Genomic DNA, 21,942 nt, shown 5'->3' on the forward strand with positions numbered 1-21,942 from the left:
AATTTAAAACTCAAAATCTTATGGAAATGAATGTTAAAAACAAAAAATAAACAAATTTAAAAAATATTTTTAATTTTCAATATTCACTTTTATGAGGTTTTGAGTTCTACATTTTTATTTCTCTCTCCCCTTTCTCCTCCCCAAAATGGCATGCAATCTGATACAGGCTATACATGTACAATCGCATTAAATATATTCCCACATTAGTCACGTTGTGAAAGAAGAATCAGTACAAAAGGAAAAAAAAACAAGAGAAAGAAAAAAAAGGTGAAAATAATATGCTTCAATCTACATTCAGAATCCAAAGTTTTTTCTCTGTATATGGATAGCATTTTCTATAACGAATCTTTTGGAATTGTCTTAGATAATTGCATTACTGTGAAGAGATAACTCTATCAAAGATGGTCATCACACAATGTTGCTGTTGCAATGTTCTCCTGGTTCTGCTCACTTCACTCAGCATCAGTTCATGCAAGTCTTTCCAGTTTTTTCTGAAGTTTGCATGCTCAATATTTTTATGTAACAATAGTATTACATTACATTCATACACCACAACTTGTTCAGCCATTCCTTAATTGATGGACATCACCTCAATTTCCAATTCTTTGCTACCACAAAAAAAAGCTGTTGTACATATTTTTGTACATGTGGGTCCTTTTTCGTTTTTTACGATCTCCTTGGGATAAAGACCTAGTAGTGGTATTCCTGGATAAAAAGTATGCACAGTTTTATAGCTCCTTGGACATAGTTCCAAATTGTTCTCCAGAAAGTTGGATCGGTTCACAACTCCACTAACAATTCATTGTTCCAATTTTCCCACATCTACATAATTTATCATTTTCCTGTTTTGTCACGTTAGCCAATCTGATAGGTGTGATGGCGTACCTCAGAGTTGTTTTGATTTGCATCTCTCTAATCGATAATGATTTAGAGCATTTTTTCATGGGATGATAGATAGCTTTAATTTCTTCATCTGAAAACTGCCTGTTCATATCCTTTGACCATTTATCAACTGGAGAATAATGTATATTCTTATAAATTTGACTCAGTTTTCTTTTTTTAAATTTATTTTATTAATTTATTTTGATTTATCAACAATCACTTCCATATGCTTTTGAGTTTCAAATTTTTCTCCCCCTTCCTCCCAATCACCCTCCCCAAGATGGCGCACAATCTGATATAGGCTATACGTTTATATTCCTGTTAAACACATTTTCACATTAGTGATGTCATAACTAAAAATTAAAACCAAGAGGAGGAACCATCAGAAAGAGGAAACAAAACTCAACAGAAGAGAAAAAAAATATAGCAATTCAAATTGCATAGTTCTTTCTTTGGATGTGGGTAGCATTTTCCATCATGTGGCCTATGGAGATCTCTTAGATCCTTGTATTGCTGAGAAGGGCTAAGTATATTAATGTTAGTCATCTCACAACATGGCTGTTATCGTGTACAACATTCTCTTGGTTCTGCTCATTTCACTTAGCATTAGACCGTACAAGTCTTGCCAGGTTTTTCTGAAGTCAGCCTGTTCATCATTTCTTACAGCACATCAGTATTCCATTACATTCATATACCACAACTTCCTCAGCCATTCCCCAATTGATGGGCATCCTCTCAATTTCCAATTCTTTGCCACCACAAAAAGAGCTACTATGAATATTTTTGTACATGTGGGTCCTTTTCCCATTTGTATGATCTCTTTGGAATACAGCCCTAGAAGTGCTATTGCTGGGTCAAAGGGTATGCACATTTTTATAGCCCTTAGGGGCATAATTCCAAATTGTTCTCCAAAATGGTTGGATCATTTCACAACTCCACCAATAATGCAGTGGTATTCCAATTTTCCCATATCTTCTCCAACATTTATCCTTTTCCTGTTTTCTCATGTTGGCCAATCTGATAGGTGTGATGCAGTACCTCAGAGTTGTGTTGATTTGCATTTCTCTAATCAATAATGATTTAGAGCATTTTTTCATGTAATTATAGATGACTTTAATTTCTTATCTGAGAACTATCTGTTCATATCCTTTGACCATTTATCAATTGGGGAATGGCTTGTATTACTATAAATTTGACTTAATTCTCTATATATTTTAGAAATGAGGCCCTTATCAGACACATTGGTTGTAAAAATTCTTTCCAAATTTTCTACCTTCCTTCTAATATTAGTTGCACTGGCTTTGTTTGTGCAAAAATTTTTCAATTTAATGTAATCAAAATTACCCATTTTGATTTTTGTAATGTTCTCTATCTCTTGTTTGGTCATGAGTTCTTCTACTCTTCGTAGATCTTATAGGTAAACTATTCCTTACTCTCCCACTTTGCTTATAGTTTCAGCCTTTATATCTAAATCATGAACACCTTTTGACTTCACCTTTTGGTATATAGTGAGATTTTGCTCTATGCCTAGTTTCTGCCATACTCTTTTCCAGTTTTCTCATTACTTTTTTTTCAAAGAGTGTGTTCTTATCCCAGAATCTGGGGTCTTTGCGTTTATCAAATAATAGATTACTATAGTCATTGACTACTGTATCTGGCATATTAAACCTATTCCACTGATCCACCACTCTATTTCTTAATCAGTACCAAGCATTTCTGATGATTGCTGCTTTATAATAAAATTTAAGATCTGGAATTGCTAGGCCACCTTCCCCTGCATTTTTTTTCATTACTTCCCTTGATGTTCAGGACCTTTTGTTTTTCCAAATGAATCTTGTTATTATTTTTTCTAACTCTATGAAATAATTTTTGGTAGTTTGATTGGTATGGCACTGAATAAGTAAATTAGCTTAGGTAGAATTGTCATTTTTATTATATTAGTTCAGCCTACTCGTGAGCAACTGATGTTTTTCCAAATTTGTATCTGATTTTATTTGTGTGAAAAGTGTTTTGTAATTGTGTTCACAGAGTTCCTGGGTTTGTTTCGGGAGATAGACTCCTAAATATTTTATAATGTCTACAGTAAGTTTAAATGGGATTTCTCTTTCTATCTCTTGCTGTTAGGCTTTGTTGGTAATATATAGAAATGCTGATGATTTACGTGGCTTTATTTTATAGCCTGCAACTTTGCTAAAGTTGTTTATTTTCAAGTAGTTTTTTACTTGATTCTCTAGGATTCTCTAAGAATATCATCATGTCATCTGCAAAGAGTGATAGCTTTCTTCTTTGCCTATCCTAATACCTTCAATTTCTTTTTCTTCTGTTATTGCTAAAGCTAACATTTCCAGTACAATATTGAATAACAGTGTGAAATGGACATCCTTGTTTCACCCCCAATCTTATTGGAAATGCTTCTAGTGTCCCCATTACATATATGCTTGCTGAAGGTTTTAGATAGATGTTTATTATTTTAAGGAAGACTCCATTTATACCTATGCTTCCTAATGTTTTTAATAGGAATGGGTGTTGTATTTTCAAAAGCTTTTCCTTTATCTGTTGAGATGATCATGAGATTTCTGTTGGTTTTAATGTTGATATGCTCAATTATGCTGATAGTTTTCTAATATTGAACCAGCCCTGCATTCCTAGTATAAATCCTACTGGGTCATAGTGGATTATTCTTGGGATAAGTTGCTGTAATCTATTTGCTAGTTTTTGTTTAAAATTTTTGCATCTATATTCATTAGAGAAATTGGTCTATAATTTTCTTTCTCTATTTTGACTCTTCCTGGTTTAGGTATCAACACCATATTTGTATAAAAAGAATTTGGTAAGACTCCTTTTTCACCTATTTTCCCAATAGTTTATATAATATTGGAATTTATTGTTCTTTAAATGTTTGATAGAATTTGCATGTAAATCCATCTGGCCCTGTAGATTTTTTCCTAGGGAGTTCATCAATGGCTTGTTCAATTTCTTTTTCTGAGATGGGGTTATTTAAGTATTTTACTTTCTTCATTAATCTGGGCAATTTATATTTTTAAATATGTATCCATTTCACTAAGATTGTCAAATTTGTTGGCATATAGTTGGGCAAAATAATTCCTAATTATTGTTTTAATTTTCTTCCTTGGTGGTAGCTTCATTCTTTTCATTCTTGATACTAGCAATTTGGTTTACTTCTTTCTTTTTTTTTAAATTAAGTTAACCAAAGGTTTATCTTTTGCATAAAACGCTCTTAGTTTTATTTACTAGTTCAGTAGTTTTCTTAATTTCAATTTTCTTAATTTTTTCTTTAGTTTTCAATATTTCTAATTTGGTGTTTAATTGAGGATTTTTAATTTGTTCTTTTTCTAGCCTTTTTAGTTGTATGCCCAATTCATTGATCCCTCCTTTTTGTATTTCATTTATGTAAGCATTGAGAGACATGGAAGTTCCCCTAAAAACTGCTTTCACTGTATTCCATAAGTTTTGGCATGTTGTCTCATTATTGTCATTCTCTTGAATGAAATTATTGATTGTTTCTATGATTTCTTGTTTGACCCAATAATTTTTTAGTCTATATTTCCATGAACCTTTATTACATGCAATTTTATTGCATCATGATCTGAAAAAGATGCATTTAGTATTTCTGTCTTTTCTTCACTGGATTGTGAGGTTTTTATGCCTTAGCACATGGTCAATTTTTGTGTATGTGCCATGTACCACCATGAAAAAAGTATATTCCTTTCTATCCCCATTCACTTTTCTCCAGAGGTCTATCATACCTAACTTTTCTAATGTGCTATTCATCTCCTTAACTTCTTTGTTGTTTATTTTGTGGTTAGATTTATCTAGTTCAGAGAGGGGGAGTTTGAGGTCCCCCACCAGTATAGTTTTGCTGTCTATTTCTTCCTGTAACTCCCTGAACTTCTCTAAGAATTTGGATGCTGTGCTAATTGGTGCATATATGTTTAGTAATGATATTACTTCATTGTCTATGGTGCCTTTTAGCAGGTTGTAGTTTCCTTCCTTATCTCTTTTGACAAGATCTATTTTTGCTTTTGCTTTGTCTGAGATCAAGATTGCTACCCTTGCTTTTTTTTTAACTTCAGCTGAAGCATAATATATTCTGCTCCAGCCTTTTACCTTTACCCTGTGTGTGTCAATCTTTTTCAAATGTGTTTCCTGTAAGCAACATATTGTAGGATTATGGTTTTTAATCCATTCTGCTATAATTTGTGTTTTGTGGGAGAGTTCATCCCATTCATAAGTTATGATCACTATCTGTATTTTTCTCTCCGTCCTATTTTCCCCGTTTATGCCTTTCTTTCTCCTTTCTCCTTTTCTTCCCTCACTAGTGTTTGACTTTTGAAGACCTCCTCCCTCAGTCCTGCCCACCTTCTATTAGCCCCCCTCCCTTTTCTTCCCCTTTACTCTTACTACTTCTTCCCTCCCTTCTATCCCCCCTCCCTTTTCTTTCCCCTTTTCCCTCCTACTGCCTATGGGGCAAGTTAGATTTCTATACCTAACTGATTATGTTATTCACTTCTTGAGCCAAATCTGATGAGAGTAAGTTTCAAACACTGCTCACCCCCCTCCCTTCCTTCCCTCTGCTATAATAAGATTTTGTGTCTTTTCCTGTAATGTGATTTACTTTTGTCTGCCTCCTCCTTTCTCAGCACATTTTCTTAGATCAGACTAATCCACTTACTTGGATCCATTTAACCCACTTGATTAGATTTTTTAAAAATCATTACATCAAAGTCAACTAATATCCACCCCCTTTATGTATATTCCTTTAACATGGTGTAATAACAATACACTTGCAAGTGTCATCTTCCATTGTAGAGAAGTAAACAGTTTGCCCTCATTAACAAATACTGTATCTTTCTGTCCCATTTACCTTTTCATGGCTTTCTTGAATATTGTATTTGAAGATCAAATTTTTTGTTGAGCTCTGGGTCCTTTATCAGGAAGCTTTGGAAGTCCCCTATTTCATTGAATATCCATCTCCTCCCCTGACAGATCATGCTCATTTTTGCAGGGTAGTTGATCCTTGGCTGCAATCCAAGCTCCTTTGCCTTACGGAATATCATGTTTCACGCCCTGCGATCTTTTAATGTAGAAGCTGCAAGGTCCTGTGTAATCCGGACTGTGGTTCCATGATATTTAAATTGTTTCTTTCTGGCTGCTTGAAGTATTTTCTCTTTCATCTGGTAATTTTGGAATTTGGCTATTATACCCCTTTCCATTTTCAATTTGGGATCTCTTTCAGATGAGGAGTGATGGATTCTTTCTATGGTTATTTTACCTTCTGGTTCTAGGACATCAGGGCAGTTTTCCTTTATGATTCCCTGAAAGATATTGTCAACGCCCCCCCTTTTTTTATCATGATTTTCAAGTACTCCAATAATTTTTAAACTGTCGCTCCTAGATCAATTCTCCCGGTCAGTTGTTTTACCCATGAGATATTTTATGTTTTCATCTATTTTTTCATTTTTTTTTGTTTCTGTTTGACTGATTCTTGCTCTCTCATAGACTCATTATTTTCAATTCTATTTTTTAACAGATTGTTTTCTTCTGTTAGTTTTCTTTCTGTTAGTACTTCCTTCTCCAATTGGCCAATTGTGTTTTTTAGGGACTCGTTTTCTTCAGTGTACTTTTTTTTCCAATTCACCAATTGTATTTTTTAAGGACTCTTCTACCTCTCTCATTTGACTTTTAAAATCCTTCTTGAGCTATTCTAAGAAGGCTTTTTGGGCTTCAGACCACTTCATATTCACTTTTGAGGTTGCAGATGTGGGTTTGTTGACAATGTTGTCCTCTTCAGAGTTTCTGTCTTGATCTTCAATCTTCTCATAATATGAATCTATGGTACATTTCTTTTTACTCATGGTGTTTCTTTATTCCCTGGCCTTCAGAGAGATTGAGCTCTCCTTCTGGGAAACAAAGGGCAGTGATCCAAGCTTCTTGTGTTGGGAGCCTAGGTCTTGGTCACAAGCTTTGTGTGCTGGGGCTTCTTATGCTGGCAATTGGATGCTGTAGGGTTCTGGTATCTTACCCGTTGTTGGGCTGGAATCAGGAAGGCTTGAACTTTCAGGAAATTCTAGGTTGTCTGCTTTTCCTTTCCTTTAGCTTTCTTTAGTTCCTTTTAGATAGGTGCTGCAGGGTGTTTATCCGCCTGAGGCCCCTTGCAGTGCTGCCTCCCTTAGTTCTGCTGAAGCACTGGGAGAGTCCTTTGCTGTAGAATGCCAAGGCACCTAGTGGCTTTCTGAGATGGTTTCCACCAGTTCCACTACCCTCACTGAGGCATTCACAGGTCCAGGTGTTGGTGTTTGCTTGCTCTACCACCTGGGCTTCAAGATCTCCTCCTGGTTGGCATTTGGAAGCTGTAGGGTTCTAACAGCTTACCTGGTGTTGAGCTGGAATCAGCAAGGCTGGAAATGTAGGGCGACTCTAGTTTGCTTTCTTTAGCTCCTTTCAGTTGAAATTCTGCAGGGTGTTTATCTGCCTGGGGCCCTTTGTAGTGCTTCTTCTCTCTTTTTTTTTTCTGAGGCACTGGGAGACCTATTTGCTGTAGAATGCTGAGGCACCAGGAACTCCTCCTGGTGTGCTTTCCACTAGCTAGGTGGGGTGCCTCCCATTTTGTGCTGCTCCCCTTCCCTCAGGGTAAGAGGGGCCTTTCCTGTTAATCCCTCAAGGCACTTGGGCTACTGCACTGCTGCTCCCTGTCTTTCTTCTGGTTCAGCTGTTCCAGGGTTTTTTCTGGGGTGATATTTTCTGGGTTTTCAGAGGTTGATAGGGGAGGGTGAGAGTGACTAGATTTTTACTTCGCCATCTTGGCTCCTGCTCAGTTTTCTTTATATTTTAGAAATGAGGCCTTTATGAAAAACAATGGCTGTAATAATTGTTTCTCAGCTTCCAGTTTCCCTGGTAATCTTGGTTGCATTGGTTTTGTTTGTGCAAAACTTTTTTAATTTAATGTAATTAAAATTATCCATTTGGCATATCATGATATTTTCTTTTTCTTAATAGAGAACATCTTTCTTCATAAATTTTTCCCTTCTCCATAGGTCTGACAGGTGAACTCTTCCTTGCTCTCTTAATTTGCTTATAGTATTACCCTTTATGTCTAAATATTGTATCAATTTTGACCTTATCTTGGTATATGGTGCAATTCTATTCTTAGCTTCTGCCTTACTACTTTCCACTTTTCCCAGAAGGTTTTGTTTTTTTGGTCAAATAGTGAGTTCTTATCCAAGAAGCTGGAATATTTCAGTTTATGAAAGAGCAGATTACTACAGTCATTGACTACTGTGTCTTGTGTATGTTACCTATTCCATTAATACATCACTCCATTTCTTAGCCAATACCAAGTAGTTTTGATGATTGCTGTTTTATAATACAGTTTTAGATCTTTCATGGGTAGGTCACTTTCCTTGCATTTGTATTCATTAGTTCCCTTGATATACGGGAGTTTTTGTTCTTCCAGATGAATTTTGTTATTTTTTTTCTAGCTCTGTAAGATATTTTTGTAGTTTTGTAGTTTGACTGGTATGGTACTGAATAATTTAGATACAATTGAGGTAGAATTGTCACTTTATAATATTAGCTCAGCCTATCCATGAACAGTTGATTTTTTTCCTATTATTTAGATTTGACTTCATTTGTGTGAAAAGTGTTTTGTAATTATGTTCATATAGTTCCTGGTTTGTCTTGGTAGGTACGCTCCCAAACACTTTATGTTGCCTACAGTTACTTTAATTGGAATTTCTCTTTCTATCTCTTGCTGCTGGGCTTTATTCGTAATATATAAAAATGCTGATTATTTATGTGGGTTTATTTTATATCCTGCAACTGCTAAAATTGTTAATCATTTCAAGTAGCTTTTTTTAAAATTGGATTCTCTGGGATTCTCCAAGTATAATATCACATTATCTGCAAAACATGATAGCTTTCTTTCTTCTTTGCCTGTTCTAATTCCTTTAATTTCTTTTTCTTTTCTTATTACTAAAGCTAACATTTCTAGTATTATATTGAATACCAGTGGTAATAATGGACATACTTGTTTCATCCCTGGTCTTATTTGAAAGGCTTCTAGTTTATTCTAATTACATATAATCCTTGCTAATGGTTTTAGATAGATTGTACTTACCATTTTAAGGAAAACTCCATTATTCCTAAGCTTTCTAGTATTTTTAAGAAGAATAGGTATTGTATTTTGTCAAAAGCTTTTTCTGGAAGGTAAGAAGGAATGAGTGAATCTTACTCTCATTGGATTTGTCTTAAGGAGGGAATAACACATACTTAATTGAGTACAGAAATTTATCTTATCCTATAGGAAAATATAGGGGAAGAGGATAAGGGAGGAGGGAATGAAAGAAGGGAGGGAAGATAGGGGAGGGGGCAATCAGAAGCACACATTTTTGTGGATGGACAGGGTCAAAGACAAGAATAGAAAAATGGGGAGCAGGATAGGATGAAGGGAAATACAGTTAGTTTTTCGCAACATGACTATTATGGAAGTATTTTGCATGACTATACATGTATAACCAATATCAAACTGCTTGCCTTCTCAATGAAGGTGAGTAGGGAGGGAAGAAGGGAGAGAATTGGGACCTCAAAGTTTCAAAAATGAATGTTAAAAATTGTTTTTACATGCAACTGAGAAATAAGATATACAGGCAATGGGGTATAGAAATCTATCCTGCCTTACAGGAAAATAGAAGGAGAAGGGAATAGGGGAAGGGGGCAATGATAGAAGGCAAGACAGATTGGGGAAAGGGGTATTCAGAACTCATGCCATCTTAGGGTGGGGGGAGAGCAGAGATGCAGAAAATTTTGGAACTCAAAATCTTGTTGAAGTGAATATTGAAAGCTAAAAATTAATTAACAAAAAGGAGGAAAAAGCTTTTTCTGAATGTATTGAGACAATTATATGATTTCTATTAATTTTATTATTGATATGGTCAATTATGTTTATAATTTTCCTACTGTTGAACCAACCCTGTATTTCTGTTACAAATCCCACTTGTTCAGTGTATTATCCTTGTGCTAAGTTGCTATAATCTCTTGTAAATATTTTATTTAAAATTTTACATCTATATTCTTTAAAGAAATTGGCATATAATTTTCTTTCTCTGTTTTAGCCCTATCTAGTTTAGGTATCAGCACCATATTTGTATCCTAAAAAAATTTGGCAGGAATCTGTATTTCAAAAGACTAAAGAAATTATTGTTCCTTCCTGTTCATTTATAGACTTGGTGATGACACTTAATGGCTTTCCCTTTGTTTCTTAATTCCTGTGTATTCCCTTGTTCAATTTCCCAATGTGTTTATTCTCTCATAACATGTATTTATTAACTTATAAAATGTCAAGGGATTTAGGCCATGAACTGACTCTTCTATTGTCCTTTCTTTCAATTCTTTAAATTACCCTTAAATGTGTCACTTATTTGGCATTTTCTATACTTGAAAATAATTTTTTGTCTTCTTTCTTGTGCCCCACAATTTAATCTCCTTAAAAGAAAAACCAAATATCCTACAAATGAACTAATTTGATTACTTAGTCTTTTTTCAATAATTTAACGTTTTTTTTCCTTTTGGGTGTTGCCGTTTTTCAGAGTGTATGAGTCTGGTTTTATTTGCTGTCTGGATGAACACCTTATGCACTTCACTTTGTTGAAGGTTAATTTAAAAAAAATAATTATTAACCTCAGCTTTTCATGATATGTTACTTTCAAGGTTTAAGTCCTTTGCTATAGCAAGATGCTTTTTCACATCTTTCTTTAGTTTCTTGTGAATTCAAAGAAAATTTTGTATTCAAAATCCTCGGTTATTAAAGTTTTCTGCTTCATATTTTAGGATTATTGCTCTGAATGCTTACAAAATGTATCTGTTGTTGTTTTTAAAATTTTCAAATTAACCAGCATATTTTACAAGTTAATGAATTTGAAATGTGTTTCTTAGAAGTGCTGTGTGGATTTTATCAATTATTATTTTTCTTTCTTTTACTATATTGTTTCACACAGTATGGTACTCAAGATTTTTTTTTAAATGACGAAGAGAGTAATGTTCTTCTGGGAGTCCTATGATCCTTAAGTTATACCAAAACATCTTGCTTAATGGCTGGTAATTTAGTTTATATAGAATCCAATTGTCAAGTTTTGTTTTTCTTCTGAGTTATTCTTCCAATTAAGTATTTTTGTTTTCAGAATTTATTCTTATTTTTCTCTGTGTCTGTGCCTGTCTGTCTCTCTCTCTCTCTCTCTCTCTCTCTCTCTCTCTCTCTCTCTCTCTCTCTCTCTCTCTCTCTCTCTCGTTCTCTGTCTCTCTCTGTCTCTGTTTTCCTGCCTGTCTGTCTCTGTGTGTATTTCTGTTTTTTTGTCTATTTCTGTTGCTCTGTCTCTATCTTTGAAGATTAAAAAAAAGACTTTTAAAATAGCCCTTTCCATGTATCTGTTGCTAGTTTATAGAGAGTGTTTCCCACTGATTTGGAAGATGTACAGAATCTAAGCATGCCTAATAAAATTTCCAAAGAAGACAGAGAGACCATACCTCTAATTGTTCCGAATTGGAGAGGGTCCAGTAATCTTGGTAGAAGCATCAGACTTTGAAAGTTCTCTTTGTATGAAGTTATTCTATGAGCCTGTTACCAAACCATGTCAATATACTTTCTGTCTAAAATGTCTTGAGTGCTTCCTTGACCATATGCTAGATCATCCATTGGGTAAAAACCTTTCTGAATTTTTGGCAACTAGAAATTATTAAAAAAAAAAAGAAAAAGAAAAGAAATGAATAAAGAATTAATTCTTCACTATTTACTGGAAGTTTTCTGACAGGAAAAAAATTATGATGATGAAATTAAGGAGTTATCAAATTTAACTGAAAATGTTTCCATCCTTGTGTGCAACATGGCCTTTCCTACAATCCCTCATGCACTATATGTCTTTGAACCTCAATATAGTCTTATGATAGGAAGATACATGAAAACTGGCACCAAATGGTTTGGCATGTGTTTAGCTAATGAGCTTAAAGGGTTTGGATGAATGTTGGAAATTAGGAATGTTAGATTTTTTTTTCTGATGGAAGTTGTCCTTGGTATAGTTGTCATTGGTTGCTATAGAGTTTTGAGCCATGATTTGAGAGGTGAGCATAATACTGCAAACATTGAATACTTTGAAAACAAAAATGTGGAAGGACCAGGCTATGAGAAACTTGTCCATCTTCATGATTCTGTGTGTGATCAAGCTGTTACCTGGTTCACTTCTCTTCAGGAGAACATGAAAGCAAGGAATCTGAGCCACAGATTAATTCTAGTGGTCCATCATGGTATTGGTGGATCTTGGCAGTGTTGCCATTAGAAACCAGGCTCAGCTTGCTATACTTGTTATAACATCCTTTAAAGATGTCCAATTGCCATCAGGTGTGTATTAGCATTTGTAACATGTAAAAGACCCAGGTGACAAGGGCTAACTTATAACCAGAGGACAAACTGAGATATTTGTCTCTTTCAAGATTGTTGGAAACCCTTATGCTTTTAAGTGTCAAGCACAAATGAATAGCCATTCATTTTGGTGTTTGAGACACACTAATTATAGGATCACAAAAAGGACAATTTATTAAACTTTGAACTGTACTCAGAAGTGAATATGCGCCTGCCATCCTGTTGGAACCTGAACCTCTATAATGTAATTCTACAATTTTAACGGAGTCCATAGAAGTGGAAACAATTTAAGAAAAACTCTTCATAGTAAATGCTTTTAGCTTGCAATACATTGTGCTCAAAGCACTGGAAAACCACAAGTAGCTTATGCGCAGTTTGAATTTGAAAGAGAAAAAGAACTCCCTTGAGAGTAAAATCTCTTGCTAAATTAGGTGTATTTGCCACAGGGAAACTAAATTTTCATACGGAAATACGTTTCCCAGAGCACATTCCTTACATATAATGTTGCCACCATGTTTTTGTTTAAGAAATATTCTTTTCTGTAAAGTTGAATAGTTAAGGCATTGTCTGATGAAAGTTATGCAATGTCTGCATAAGTGATAAATGCTAAATAGAGGTTGTACTAGTCTCTATTATTGTAATTTGCATGTTGTCATCAAATGAATATCAGTACATCTGAAAGAGGTGTACTTTAAAAATAGAAAAAACCCCATAAAAGTAGTGTATCTGATCAGAAGCTAGCTATTCAACAAGGAATCAATAAGACAAAGGTAGTTTACTACATTTACATGGATGTCAACTGTATAACCTATAGGCTGGAGGTGGTCCACTGAACATAAAAAAAATATATATACATAAACAACCCTGTCATTAATTCAAAGGATGATGTATGTTTTGTGAAATATTAATGTAATGGCTCTAGCCAACCATTATTATTTTTTTTGGCTAGGCAATGGGGTTAAGTGACCCCATTGCCCAGGGTCACATAGCTAGTAAGAGTCATGTGTCTAACTCCAGGGTCAGTCCTTTATCTACTATGCTACCTAGCTACCCCCCTAACCTTATTTTCATAAGCAGAAAGTTATTTCATTAGCAGATTTCAGTTTGACATCCCTTCACCACTACCTGAAGATGTTAAAGGCTGCTATAAAATAGTTTTCCATTTCAGTTCAGATCTATGGAAAGCTTAAAATTGTGTGTGATTAGTGTGAGTATGTAAACATTTTGCAAGTTTCCCTATAACACCATCTTAAAAATCTTAACTTTTGTTTTTAGAAGCAGACAGCCTACAATGATCAGACCAGGTATTATCTATTAAAGAAGGATGTCTGCATGTGTCAACCAAACACATATTGTGTTTAGGACAGTATCGGTTAAAAGGGCTATTTTAATCTGCACTGATTACTGTTCTGATTTACATATCAGTTGGTGCATGTGGACAGATTCTTGGTCCATGATATTGATGTTCTTGATAGGAAAGAAGGTATGGACTTTATGTAAATAAAGTCAAATTTTACTCCAAGTTTTTTTAAATCCTAATTCAATGTATACGGTATTTAATTTAAAAAAATGTTTCATAATACCAAAGATAAAAAAAAAAACAGAACATTCATGAGTAGTTCTGTCCTTGAGGGGCAAGGAAATTTTTTTTTTAAAGCCGTTTCTGTTTTCCTTTCAAATGTAGGAGAAGGTTAACACGCTTTCCTCTATAGACTTTTTCTTATTTCTTGTGTAAACAGTGTTCTTGGAAAATGTTGTGGTTTGTCCTTTGTTTTCAAAGAGGGCAGAAATTCTGGAGTTGAAATTTTGAATTAATGATGAGATGCACTCTAGAGCCACAAAAATATAACTATCATTGAAAGAAAGTGGATACTTCTTCTCTTTTATCTTTTGTACTCTAAATAGCTTTGGTTTCTTTTAATATATTATAATATCTTGTGTGAAGTTAGCTTCTTCAAAATCCCTGCCTAATTTTTAATGAAAATAAATAAATAAAAGTAGATCTCAAACAATGGACTATGATTAAAAAAGGCTTTCTAGAGAGATTCTTACAAGTATCTTTCAAAAGACTGTGGGCCATTTGATGGCTTTCTCATTCTTTTGCCTTCTTTTTCTCATTGAAGAATTCTCTTAAGTAATCACATTTGCTAGAGATCAAATTAGAGGTTGTTCAATTATCAGCCTTCAAGGAGAAAGCTGACATGTTCATCATGCTTTGATGATCTGAAAACCCTTTATATGCTATTATTTGCATTTGAGCCTCACAGTAGCCTTATGCGATCTTATCCCTCTTTTAAAAATGAAGAAAAAGATAATTTGCTGATGGTCATTAAGTTAGAATATGAGAGAGGCAGGATTTGAATGAGTTCTTCCTGAGTTCTAGTCCCAAATTTTATCTACTACAGCTTGCCCTGCTGCTTCTAATTTATATAAGGAGTACTTTTCTTCAAAATGTCTAAATGGGCCTTTGTTGACATTGAGTCTTTTTTTTTCCCAACCAGCTTCTATATATTGTCTTTAATGATAATCAAATTCAGAAACATAGCACCAAATCTACTCTCAAAAATTCACAAATTAAATCTTTCCATTTTAGTCATAAATGCTGCACTTCTTTTAAAAGCATTTATTTTATTCTGAACTTAAGAAATAAAGCAAGTGGGGTTCCCCTTCTAGAAGCCAAGATGGAAGAGTAAGAAGTAAGTTGCTCTCTTATTGTTGCTCATTAACCTCTGAAAGCCCAGAAAATATCACCCCAGGAAAAACCCTAGAACAGCTGAATCAGAAGAAAGATAGGGTAGAGGAGGCCAGTAGCCCAGGTAGTGTGAGGGATTAATGGGAAAGGCCCCTCTTGCACTGGGGGAAGGGGAGAAGTACAGAACAGGATGTTTCCCACCCAGCTAGCTAAGAAAGCCCCACTCAGCATACCAGGAGGAGATCCTTAACCCCAGGTGGTGAAGCAGGCAAACACCAGCACCAGGACCCCTGAATGCCTCAGTAAGGGCAGGGGAACCAGTGGAAACTGGCTCAAAAAACCACCATGTGCCTCTGCTTTCTACAGCAACCAAATCTCTCAGTGCCTCAGCAAAACTAAGGAAGTGCCCCAAGAGGGAAAGCTCCAGGCAGAGAAATAATCATCTGAAAGGAGCCTAAGAAAGCTAAAGGAAGTAAAAGGCAACCTCCAGGGGTCAGACTACACACTATTACCCCTAAAGTTCCAACCCAACACCATGTTAGCTGCCAAAACCCTACAACCTCCAACTGCCAGCATCAGAAGCCCCAGCACACAAAATCAGTGACCAGACCCTAGGCTCCCAACATAAGAAGTTTGGGTCAGTGACCTCTGCTCCCCAGCAGAAGAGCTCAGTCTCTTTAAAGGTTAGGAAATAAGCAAATGCCATGAGCAAAAACAAAAAATGTACAATAGATTCTTTTTATGGGAATAGTGAAGATTAAGGCAGACATTCTGAAGAGGATAACAATGTTAACAACCCCACATCTGGAACCTCAAAAGGGAATATGAACTGGTCTGAAACTCAAAAAAGCTGTCTTGGAAGAGCTCAAGAAGGATTTTAAAAGTGAAATGAGAGAGGTAGGAGAAAAATTAGGAAAAGAAATGAGAGATATGCAAGAGCGAGTCAATAGCGTGGAAAAGGAAGGACAAAAATTAACTGTAGAAAACAAGTCCTTAAAAAAATACAATTGTCCAACTGGAAAAAAAAACTACACTGAAGAAAACAACTCCTTAAAAAGCAGGATTGGACAAATGGAAAAGGAGGTACAAAGTCTAATAGAAAAAAGCAATTTGTTAAAAACTAGAATTGGGAAAGTAGATGCTAATGACTCTGTGAGAGAGTGAGAATCAGTCAAACAGAAATAAAAGGATGAAAAAATAGATAAAAACATAAAATATCTCATTGTTAAAACAACTGACCTGGAAAATAAATCCTAGAGAGACAACTCAAAAGTTATTGTTCTACCTGAAAACAGTGATGGAAAAAACAGCGTGGTCAGCATCTTTCAGTAAATCATCAAAGAAAACTGCCCTGAGGTCCTAGAACCAGAGGGTAAAATAACCATATAAAGAATCCACCAATCACCTCCTGAAAGAGATCCCAAATTGAAAACACCAAGGAACACAGTAGCCAATTCTAAAATTAACAGGTCAAAAAAAAATACTGCAAGTAGCCAGAAAAAAATATGCCAAGGAACCATAGTCAGGATTACACAGAACCTTGCAAATTATACATTAAAAGATTGTAGGGTATGGAATATGATATCGGCAAAGGAGCTTGGCTTACAACCAAGGATCAACTACCCAGCTAAAATGAGCATAATCTTTCAGGGGCAGAAAAGGATATTCAATGAAATAGGGGACTTCCAAACCTTTCTGATAAAAAGACCAGAACTCAACAGAAAATTTGATCTTCAAATACAAGACTCAAAAAAGACATAAAAAAAAGTAAGCAGTAACAGGAAAACAACAAACAACAACAACAACAACATATTAATAAAGGGAAATTGTTTACATCCCTATAAGGGAAGATGATACTTATAACACTTGAGAACTGTAGTATTACAGCATCATTTTAAAGGAGTATACATACAGGGGATGGGTACAAGTTGAATTTGATGCAATGACAAGAAAAAAAATCTAGTCAAGTAGGTTAAATGGATCTAAATAAGTGGATTAATCTGGTCTAACTAAGGGAGAAAAGGAAAGAAGGAGATGGAGAAGGGTAAATTAACTTACAGGAAAAGGCACAAAAACTTATTAAAGTAGAGAGAAAGAAGGGAGGGAGAAGAGCATTGTTTGAACTTTATTCTCATCAGATTTGGTTCAAGGAGGGAATAACAATCGGTTAGGTAAAGAAATCTAACTTGACCTACAGTCAGTAGGATGGAAAAAGGGAAAGAAAAGGGAGAGGGGATAGAAGGGAGGAAAGAAGTAGTAAGAATAAAGGGGAAAAAAAGTGAAGGGGCTAATAGAAGGCAGGCAGGACTGAGGGAGGAGGTCTTCAAAAGCCAAACATCAGTGAGGGGAGCAAAAGAGAAAGGAGAAAGAAAGGCATAAATGGGGGGGATAGGATGGAGAGAAAAATCGTAACTTATGAATGGGATGAACTCTCCCAGAAAACACAAGGGATAGCAAAATGGATTAAAAACCATAGTCATATAATGTGTTGTTTACAGAAAAAAAAGCATTTGAAACAAAGGAACACACACAGGGTAAAGGTAAAAGACTGGAGCAGAATATATTATGCTTCAGCTGAAGTAAAAAAAAAAGCAGGGGTAGCAATCCCTATCTCAGACAAAACAAAAGCAAAAATAGACCTTATCAAAAGAGATAAGGAAGGAAACTACATCCTGCTAAAAGGTAGCATAGACAATGAAGTAATATTACTAAACATACACGCACCAAGTGGTATAGCATTCAAATTCTTTTTTTTTTTAGGTTATACATGTGTAGTCATGCAAAACACTTCCATAGTAGTCACGTTGTGAAAAACTAAGTATATTTCCCTTCATCCTATTCTGCCTCACATTTATTCTATTCTCTCTTTTGACCCGGTCCCTCCTCAGAAGGGTTTGCTTCTAATGTCCCCTTCCCCAAACTGCCCTCCCCTCTCTCATCTCCCTGCTCTCTTGTTGCCTTCCTCCCCCCCATTTTCCTATAGGGTAGATTTCCATACCCAATTGAGCATGTGTGTTATTCCCTCCTTAAGCTAAATCCTATGAGAATAAGATTCACTCATTCCCTCTTACCTTCTCCCATTTCTCCTCCACTGCAAGACCCTTTTCTTTTCTGTTTCATGTGATATAATTTACCCCATTCTACTTCTCCCTTTCTCCTTCTCCCAGTATAATCCTCTATCACCCCTTAATTTTATTCTCCAGATATGACCCCTTCATCTTCAACTCATGCTGTGCCCTCTGTCTACCTATGTATGTATCTATCTATACATACATATAATTTTTACCCTTCAATTACTCTAATACAGGCAAAGGTGTCATGAGTTATAAATGTCGTCTTTCCATGCAGGAATGTAAACAGTTCAACCTTAATAAGTCTCTAATGATTTCTCTTTCCTGTTTATCTCTTTGTGCTCCATTGAATCTTGCATTTGAAAGTCAAATTTGCTATTCATCTCTGATCTTTTTATCAAGAATGTTTGAAAGTCCCCTATTCCACTAACTGATCATTTTATCCCCTGAAGGATTATACTCAGTTTTGCTGGGTAGGTGATTCTTGGTTGTAATCCTGTCTCCTTTGCTCTATACAGAAGCTGCCGAATCTTGTGTTACCCTGATTGTGATTCCACAATACTTGAATTGCTTCTTTCTGGCTGCTTGCAATATTTTTTCCTTGACCTGAGAACTCTGGAATTTGGCTACAATATTCCTAGGAGTTTTCCTTTGGGGATCTCTTCCAGGAGGTGATCAGTAGATTCTTTCAATTTCTATCTTGCCCTGTGATTCTAAAATAGCAGGGCAGTTTTCCTTGATAATTTCTTGAAAGATGATGTCTGGGCTCTTTTTTTGATCATGACTTTCAGATAGTCCAATAATTTTTAAATTCTCTCTCATGGATCTATTTTCCAGGTCAGTTGTTTTGGTAATGAGATATTTCACATTGTTTTCTATTTTTTTTATTCTTTTGGATTTGTTTTACAGTGTCTTGATTTCTCATAATGTCACTACCTTCCAATTGCTCCATTATAATTTTTAAGGAGCTATTTTCTTCAGTAAGCTTTTGGACTTCCTTTTACATTTGGCCAATTTTGTTTTTGAAGGCATTCTTCTCCTTATTGGGTTTTTGTACCTCTTTTGCCATTTGGGTTAGGCTAATTTTTAAGGTGTTATTTTCTTCAGTATTTTTTTGGGTCTCCTTTAGCAAGCTGTTGATTTGTTTTTCATGATTTCCTTGTATCACTCTCATTTCTCTTCCAAGTTTTTCCTCTACTTCTTTTACTTTCTTCTCAAAATACTTTTGAGCTGTTCTATGACTTGGGACCAATCCATCTTTTTCTTGAAGACTTTGAATGTAGAGCTTTGACTTTGTTGTCTTCTTCTGGTTGTCATCTATAGTCATATGAAAAAATGTTCTAAATCACTACTGATTAGAGAAATGCAAATCAAAACAACTCTGAGGTACCACATCACACCTATCAGATTTGCCAACATGACAAAATAGGAAAATGATTAATGTTGGAGAAGATGAGGGAAAATTGGAACACTAATGCATTGTTGGTGGAGTTGTGAAATGATCCAACTGTTTTGGAGAACAATTTGGAACTATGCCCAAAAGACTATAAAAATGTGCATGACCTTTGACCCAGCAATAGCACTTCTGGTGCTATATCCCAAAGAAATCATACAGATGGGAAATAGACCCAGATGTGCAAAAATATTCATAGCAGCTCTTTTTGTGGTGGCAAAGAATTGGAAATTGAGGGGATAATCATCAATTGGGGATTGGCTGAACAAGTTGTAATATATGAATGTAATGGAATACTATTGTGCTATAAGAAAAGCTGAGGTGGCAGACTTCAGAAAAACCTGGAAATACTGATGTTGAGTGAAATGAGCAGAACCAGGAGAACATTGTACACATTAAAAACTAGGTTATGTGATGACTAATATTGATAGACTTAGCCCTTCTCAGCAATGCAAGGATTTAAGACATCCCCAAAGTACTCATGACCGAAAATGCTATCCACATGCAAAGAAAAAACTATGGAGTTTGAATGCAAATACAAGCATACTATTTGCTATTTTTTTCTTCTGTTTTGTTTTGTTTTCTCTTTCCAATGGTTCCTCCTATTGATATGAATTCTTCCTTATGACATCACTAATGTGAAAATATGTTTAATAAGAATGTGTCTGTGCGTGTGTATACACACACACACACACACACACACACACACACACACACACACACACACATATATATATATACACCCTATATCAGATTGCATGCTGTCTTGGGGAGGAAGGAAGGGAGGGAGATGAAGAAAAATCTAAAACTCTAAATCTTATGGAAGTGATTGTTGATAAATCAAAAAAAATTAGTAAAAAAATAAACAAAAGGAAATAAAACAAGCATTTCCATAACATAGTAGAATAGACAAAAATGATGATTGTACATGAAAGTGGAAATCAGTTATGCACAACTTGTTGTTATTTTTAAATATATAACATTATCATATAAAATTTTCCCCCTTTTTTTCTTTTCTCCTCACCTTAGAGATGGTTACCCTTCTCTTCTAAATTGTATGAGATGTGATGTGGGAGGAAGAAATTAGGTAGAATACAACAACTTATGTGATTTTAATAAATTCTGTAGTACAGTAGTATTTTCCAATCACAAAATGAATGAAAGAGGAAATCCAAAATTCAGGTTTCAAGACATTCCTTTGTCTTTTTAGGTGATGTCATAATGCTCAACTATTGACATTTGAGAATTTGGAGGTCATCCTATGAGTATTTTTAATTAACAAATATACTTGATGATATATAATATTAATGAATAAGATAGCAAATGTGTGTTTATGTCATAATTATTTTCTAAAGGATGCTCTGAATTTTCTCTTGATCATTTGGCAAGCTATCGCTTTGACACTGAAATTATGCTTCAGAATTATTCAGTTAGCCATATCCAGAGTCTAAAGTATTTAGTTAGGTCTTTTGTCCAAAGACAATAATTTAGCCAACCATGAATTATTCATTATAAAAAGGAAAAAGAATAACATAATTATCAAACATTCATAAACAGTCTAAAAGTATCATTATTGTCTTCAGTGTAGGATTAGTAATAACTAGCTAATTTTAAGGTGTATGAAATATCATACATATCCTATCTCATCTGAACCATACAATAGCCATGAGGTAGGTGATGTTATCACCTTTTTTTTTTTCAGATAGGAAAACTGATGCTGAGAAAAGTTAAATGACTTGCTCATAAATAATGACCTCAGGAAACTTCCCTCTCACATCATATTTTTACAACAAATTTGAAAGAGATGAAGAGAAGAGAAGAGAAGAGAAGAGAAGAGAAGAGAAGAGAAGAGAAGAGAAGAGAAGAGAAGAGAAGAGAAGAGAAGAGAAGAGAAGAGAAGAGAAGAAGAGAAGAGAAGAGAAGAGAAGAGAAGAGAAGAGAAATAGTCTTAGAGTCAGGAAGGCTTGGTTTCAAGTTCTGCCTCTGTTGCAAATTAGCTATATGACCATAGAAAAGTCATTTAACTTGATAATGACCCTAACAATTTTCTGAGGCTATGAAAGACAAAAGTGTGATCAATTTGTCCTGGGTGGTATCTGCATCAGAAATGCTCCTCCTTGATGAAATCATAGGTTTGAACCATACCTCCCACTCCAAAACAAAATTTGGTTTTGCTTCCTTTTTTTTTTTTTTCTTACTCACTCTTTGAATCAAGAAGGACTTAACAAGAAGCCAAATGGTCAACTGACAAGCAGGCAGGCAAGAAATAAGAGACCCAAAGTATCTAAATATCACAGAATTTATATAAACATACATAGCTTAAGTAATTATTATTTTATTACAATTTTAAGTACTAAGTTTATGATGTAAAGCTAAGTATTAGTTTTGCTAGGACAGTTTTTGAAAAAAGATATTC

General features: G+C 35.0%; 1 pseudogene; it reads left to right on the forward strand.

The window, feature by feature from the left end:
- Nucleotides 1-12,329, forward strand: part of LOC110217968 (LON peptidase N-terminal domain and RING finger protein 2 pseudogene) — a 39,324-nt pseudogene extending 26,995 nt beyond the window's left edge.
- The last annotated feature ends 9,613 nt before the right edge of the window (nt 12,330-21,942 follow it).

The sequence above is a fragment of the Phascolarctos cinereus genome, unplaced genomic scaffold, assembly GCF_003287225.1.
Source record: "Phascolarctos cinereus isolate Bilbo 61053 unplaced genomic scaffold, phaCin_HiC Scaffold_4;HRSCAF=312, whole genome shotgun sequence".
Taxonomy (NCBI): Eukaryota; Metazoa; Chordata; class Mammalia; order Diprotodontia; family Phascolarctidae; genus Phascolarctos; species Phascolarctos cinereus.